General features: G+C 44.2%; 2 non-coding genes across 2 annotated transcripts; both read left to right on the top strand.

Annotated features, from left to right (window-relative positions):
• The first annotated feature begins 2,647 nt into the window (after nt 1-2,647).
• On the top strand, nt 2,648-2,729 carry Trnas-cga (transfer RNA serine (anticodon CGA)). Its single transcript has one exon. It is a non-coding gene; the product is annotated as a tRNA-Ser (tRNA).
• Nucleotides 2,730-3,364: 635 nt separating this feature from the next.
• Trnar-acg (transfer RNA arginine (anticodon ACG)) lies at nt 3,365-3,437 on the top strand. Its single transcript has one exon. It is a non-coding gene; the product is annotated as a tRNA-Arg (tRNA).
• The last annotated feature ends 3,423 nt before the right edge of the window (nt 3,438-6,860 follow it).

The following is a 6,860-nucleotide window of genomic DNA, read 5'->3' as shown; positions in this document are numbered from 1 at the left end:
GCTGACCTTTGAGGCTCTCCTGATCCTCCTCCTGATGTGTGACTGGCCCTTAATGGTAAAATCGAAGTCTCTCCTTGTGGAGCTGTGATACATACCAGAGGAACTGTGTAATTTTATTCATCAGTCATCCATCCATCTCCATTCATTCATTCCAGACAGGATCTTATGTTGCAACCCAGGCCAGCCTAAAACATGGGCCAATCCTTTCCCCCTTCCCTCAGCCTCCTGGTTCCTAGGATTTGGGCCACCATGCCAGGTTAAATATGTCAATGTGTAGTGATGGAAATCTGACAGATCTGAACGAGAGTGGATTTTAAGGGTGTGGGATCAATGGAGGAAGGTTACAGTGTATCAGCTCAAACTCACCTGATTCAGTGCTACAGATCTAGGGGATGGTTCTAAGCATTCCTGGTTGATTAATGTATGAACCACAATTACAAAGACTCAACATAATAAAACTGAAATATCAGCCCTTTCATAATACACTGTAAAGCAAAATCCCTCTAAGCTGAGGAGATTTAAAGTCTGAAATGAGATGTGTATAAGATATAGGACCTTCCTGAGAATGGGTAGCTTCACCAGAGGGCCTTTCATCACTGTGGTGAGAAATATTCATACATATAGCTCTGGTGCCCTTGCATTGCTCTGTGAGGACTCTTCCTTTCTCACCAGAGATCACAGTAAACCCTGCAACCATGTAGACAAGAAGTCAGAGTGATAGGACCAATCTTGGGTGGATCTTCTTATGGGCTGACGGGGTCTTCCTGGAGCTTCATTCTTTTGAAGCCTACATTCATTCCTGTGTGACAGCACGGAGAGATGGAAATTTCAGAGCACAATTAAAATCAAATGGGGTCACAAAGCGGGGGCTGTCATCTAGTGTGACATACAAACTTATGAGACCAAGGAAAAGCCTTCAGAGATCTCTGTCCCTGCATGCAAAGAGACATGATCTCACAAGAACCCAGAAAGAAAGCAGAAAGAGATGACTTACCAAAAACTGACCATGGCAACTCTTTGGGTTTGGACTTCTAGCCTCCAGAATTCCAGGAAAACACATTTTGCTGTGCAGTCTTCCCAGTTTGTGACATCCTGCTGGACATCTCAAGCTGATTATACTGTAATAGCTTTACAACTCTTCCCAACAAGAATTCACCCCAAGAGCTCAGAGTTTACTAAAGGAGAAGTGCTTTAACAATGATAACATGGAGCTGTTCCTAACTAAAGCTCAAGGGGGAATGGCCTCAAGAAGAGAGTTGTTTTTATAGTGTGCATTTTACCATTTTAATCTTACATATGCTTTTATCTGCAGATGGAGCTTTAGGTTCCCACCCAAAAGTACACTTTGAGAAATTAAACAGGTGAAACAAAAGCTGAAAGTGTCTGTTAAATCTAAAAAACCTTCAAAGCCATTGAAGGAACCAGCCAGTGTCAACTACTTGGTAATTACGTATTCTTGTAGATACTTATTTTTTCTAGAGTTTCTCTGCATGTCCTTAGAACTCTCTACATAGACCAGGTTGTCCTCAAACTCAGAGATCCACTTACCTCAGCCTCCCACACCCCGGATTAAATAAAGTGTGTGCCATTGTGTCCAGTTTTTTAAGTGATATTTTCTAAAATATAATCTAACACTAACGGGTCTCCCATGGTAGCATTCTGCACACTTTGATCTCAGCTTTGATTTTCTATTAAAAGTAGATGTGCATACACACACATAAATCTCATATCCTCTCTCTCTCCCTCTTTGAGACAGGGCCTCATGTAGCCCCTATTGGCCTCCAACTTACTATGTAGTGGAGGACTGCCTAAAATTTATGCTCATCCTGCGTCTCAAGTGCCAGGATTACAGGTGTGAAAGCATAGCCAGCTTTTAAACATGCATAGTACTTCACTATGCTTGAGTGTGTATGTATGTGTGTGTGTGTTGCCAAAAACTGCCAGGTTAACTTATTCTGAGCTGTTTAACACTAACAAGACAATTATTTTAAAATACTCATGTTGTTGATGGTTTTTTCCCAATCCTGCAATTCTAGATAATACAGAAGAGAATGAGCTTGGCCCCAGCAAAGTTCCTCACGTATGCAAACATATCTTGCACATTTGTAGAAATGTGCCTCAGAAAGCATATGAGTTTTGAGTATGGGATAGAACCTGCCAACTTGTCTCCCTCGGGAGCAGTACTCTGAGGGTTGTGTGCTGAGGGCAAGACTGAATACAGTTGTAGGTGTACATACAACTCACTCAAACTCTATTCCCTGCCACATCTATGAAGAGAAACTCAGTAATCTGTGAAGACCAGAAAGGGGGAAGAAGAAGAAGGCTAAAACCAGAAATTCTGGCATGCTGGTATCCCTTTAATAAGACTGATGTGGGATCTGAAAGCCTGCAGGAATAGGGTCAAGCTGAGTAAGACTGGGGGAAGAGATCTGATTAGGGTCTGACCAAGTGACTGCCTTTTGTGTTTTGCTGAAGTGAAACTGCCCCAGAGACGGGAGTGTCAGGCATTGGGAGCGTTGTAGTGCCCAATGCCCTCCGAGTTTGTACTTTGCCTTCAGAATACCATTCTGTTTCTCTCTTCTTTCTTTTTTCCTTTCTTCCTTTTATTAATTACTTATTTAATATACAAGAGGGTACTCCCTTATTAGCTGTGATGGCCGAGTGGTTAAGGCGTTGGACTCGAAATCCAATGGGTTATTCCCGCGCAGGTTCAAATCCTGCTCACAGCGTGTGGTCCTTGTGGTCGAGGAAGTCCGATTCACAATATTGAGCTCGGAAAACGTGGGTAAGCTGAGGACGTTTTGCTTTTTAAAAACCTCCTGCTGTGCTCACTCTTTATTTTTTTTTATTTCCTGCGCTCATAGCAGAGATATCAGTGGCTGCCGGTGCACGCATTTAATCCCAGAATTTGGGAGGCAGAGGCAGGATGATTCCAGAGTGCGAGGTCAGGACAGGGAGGAAGAGAGAAGGAGGGAAGGAGGGAGGGAGGGAGGGAGGGAAAGAGGGACCCCCAACTGCACCAGGAAAGTCCATTCCTTTTTACCAGTGCATTTTTAACTGTTTTCGCTCACCTCGAACACATGAACGACATCCGGCCAAATTCACCTGAAAGGAAAAGGCGGAGACTTGGAAAGGTGGCAGAGGAAGGAGCGGCCTCTGTGGCCTCTGTTTTGTTTTTCGTTCTACCTGTGGGGCCAGCTGCAAATGTCAACAGTGGAAACGTAGAGGCGCGCCAGGATGGGAAAACGGGCCTCGTAACACAAGGGCTGGGAGTTATACACATCAACGCTTCGCTGATGGCCTGAGAATAGGAGGCTCATTAGTTTGATGTTACTAGAAGTAGAGGACAAGGCCCTCTCACGGCGGGCCAGTGGCGCAATGGATAACGCGTCTGACTACGGATCAGAAGATTCTAGGTTCGACTCCTGGCTGGCTCGACCTGACCTTTTGGGGTTTTTCTCTTAATTGTACAAACGATACATTTCTGCTCATGTGTTCAAACCCGTAACAAAAACAGATCGAGTCTTGAAGAGCCCTCATCTGGGTCTTTCTACATTCGGTCTTGCCCTATACTACCCAACAACATAATATTACTAAAGGACAGAAAGGATTATATAGTCCTGAAACATCACCAAATGCCTGAGACTAGAAAGCATCGTGCTGATGAAAAGAAGCCAGTACAGAAGGTACATACTGAATGCTGGTATTGAAATGAAATGTCCAGACCACCAAATCTGGGATTAGGACGTATTACAGGTTGCCAGGGGCTGAGGAAAGAAAAATTTTGAAGTCAGGTATCAATGACGGTGTGTAATACAGTATATGAACAGTCACTGAACTGAACACTTTGAAAGTTTGAGCTTTATTGCACATGAATTGCATCTTAATATTTGAAAAGCACAGTAGCAAGAGAAAGAAACCTGGAAATTGATCAATATTTTATTGGCTCATCCTCACCTACCCATCCCCGCCCTCAGCCGGGCTCCCTATAGCTGGCTGAATTTCTGTCCCCGAGCATATCCCAGAGAGGTGAGAAAAGGGACAGAGAGATACTGACTGACTCGAGAAAGCGCGACGAGAAACTGTTCGTAATTGAAAGCGATCCAAGACAAAACCCAGATAAAATTAAGAATCAGAGGGTATAGAAAAACCCAGAAGTGCAGCTTTGGGGCAGGTTAGGTGGTCTGCCTTCTAAAGTTTTCCTGGACGTCAGATTTGAAACTTGGAGCGGAGAGGAGGTGCTTGAAAGGGACGTCGAGGTGAAACCAGAAAGGAACGCAAATTAAATTAAATTGTTGTACGCACCTTGTTCTCCTTGCAAAAGCTTCCCCAGATCGGATAGTTTATATTTCAAGCAGTGCTGAGATTAAGAGAATGAAGTTACGACGTGCCCAGGCTGCGCCTAATCTATGCTCAATTGAAAGGGACCTCCTGAAAAGATGGAACAGGTTTGCAGCTCCTCGGGTTTTCTCATATTTCCTGTGGAAAACCACCTCTGACCCACTGATTCCATGGTGAGTGTAGTTTGTTCGTAGCGTCGCTGCCTGCCGCCACCCTGGCCTCCTCAAGGCACTTTGGCTATTTCAGGGTGATTCACTCATCGCCTCCCCTCCGTGTCCATGCTCTTCAGGCTGAGCTTCTTGTAAATCCAACAGAGTTCCAAGACTGACTGAGCTTGAAGCTGATCAGCTTTCCTGTTTCATTATCCAGCGTAGGTTCACGCAGTGCTGAGCTGAAACCTGGAGAGGGCCCCGCCTAATTTAAGGAGCGCAGATAATTGAGAGATGCACAGTTGAGAAATGAAGCTTGAGTCGATGTCTCCAAGTAACCAAAATAGTCTGAAATCTAAGGAAGAATCCCTTCCAGGAAGAAATGGGGCCTGAGCATATGAACATGTGATTCCACCCACTCTTGGGATACAAAGATGAGCTCCCCAGGAGAGAGAGCAGGACAGCTTCCCAGAGAGATACAACTCTGTGTTTTTCAACGAATTATAATGAATTGCTGACTCTAAGTGAAGGGCTCTCTAACAGGCCCAGAGCCTGGCAAACACAGCGCCGGTGGGGTTTACCCTTTCCTGTTCCCTCCCCCTTGCTAAACAAATCATTAGATTACATTCCTAAAGCTAGCGCCCAGAGTCTATTCCTTTATTTGACCACCGACTCATTCCTGAGACTAAACGCCAAGGTCCAGCAATCAAAATTCGTTATTTGCTTCACTGGTTAACACGTCCAATCAGGACTTAGCAACTCATCCTAGCACAGACTTCTCTCATTATTCTTGAAAACCATTTCTGCAGAGACACCTGCTGCTGTATTAATCTGACCCAGGGGCAGCCGCTCCCCACCCCACCCCCTTGTCTCTGCAGGGTAGTAAATCTCCTTTGTGCTGAGAATTTGAATTTGGTGCCTGGGTGTGTTCTTTGCCAAGGACTCTGAGCCTCACCTCCCTACACTATCCCCCCCCCCCCCCCACACACACACACACCGAGTATGAAACAGAGAAAAATTATAGAGCTCATAGTATCACCTACTCACAGAAGTTTTCACATCCTTGCTGAAAATAGAAAAAGAAGAAATCCGACATGGGTTAGCACGACTCTCAAAAAACTTGATAAACTGGGACCACTCTGAAGGACAGACAGGAATGTTCTACAATTAGAAGAGGTGTTTGCAAAGCATGTATCTGATGAATGAGATGCGTGGAGAATACATGAAGAATTTTTAAAGCTCAGTAATAAGAATACCACTCGTACTAGGCACCATGACCCTAGCCTGTATGTAATCCCAGCATTTGAGAGACAAGTGCAGAGGATCTGGAAGTTCAAGACCATGCCAGGTCATGTCTCAAAATATAAAAGTTAAAATAAATAAATAGTTTTGCATACACAGAAGTATGTATACAAGTACTAAATAAGCACAAGAAAAGATGCTTAAATCTTTGGGGAGATACAAATTACAGTCCCTAAAATGCCTGAATGTTTATGATAGCTTAAAATGACAGCTGTCAGTGAGGATATAGAGAAATGCAAACAGCTACTCACTCACTATTCCTATGTGGCATTTGGAAACAATTAAGCAGTTTCTCCTTAAGCTGACAATGCAAAGGTGATAACAGAACATTAAAACCCCATGCCGTAGTGAAGAAGTATAGGGACAGATCCAAACAAACAAACAAACAAGAAAAAAAAAAAAAAAGCCAAATTGCAACCAGCTACAGCCACCAGACCCAATGAGATGCTTCAATTAACAATTTTTTTTTCTCCTGAAACTGTAGCCATAGCCAACCCAAGAATGTCTGGTTAATCCCGCCATGTTAGAGTTATCTTTGATAATTGGACTGATGTCCTGACAGCATGCTCTGGGGAGGATTCTCCCACTTCTGTCAGATCTCCCACAGGATCACCGGGAAGCAGCTTAATCCCAGTGGAGAGTGAGTTTCTTTCCTCATTGACCCCAGAAGAGGAAGGGCAGGTGGGGGTGACTTCCTTTCACCTGCCTCGGCACTGAACGTGGTTTCCACAGCATCTTCTCCTGGACTAAACTGCCTGCAGAATTCAAGTTTCTCTAGCAGAAAAGTAGACTTAGACTGTCTATCCCTATAGCCCAAAATCACCGCTAGGCTTCTCCAAGCACCTGCTCAATACTACTTGTCTGAGAGGTCAGTTGCAACACGAAAAAATGCTAATTTTGCATAAAGAGCTCTTGTCCCACAGGGAAGTGTTTTAAACAAAAGCTGTAAGTGCTTTGAAATGAAGCATCTTTCGGAGTACTGACCAAGTACTGGTCCCAAACCACAGGCACATAACTCACCTCATTAGCAGGACACTGACCGACAGGAAGGGAATGGATAAGAGCTCA

Source organism: Psammomys obesus, unplaced genomic scaffold (genome assembly GCF_907164565.1).
Source record: "Psammomys obesus unplaced genomic scaffold, mPsaObe1.curated_primary_1811, whole genome shotgun sequence".
NCBI classification, from domain to species: domain Eukaryota; kingdom Metazoa; phylum Chordata; class Mammalia; order Rodentia; family Muridae; genus Psammomys; species Psammomys obesus.
Note: the sequence above shows the minus strand (reverse complement) of the source record. Positions and strands in the feature narration are given on the sequence as shown.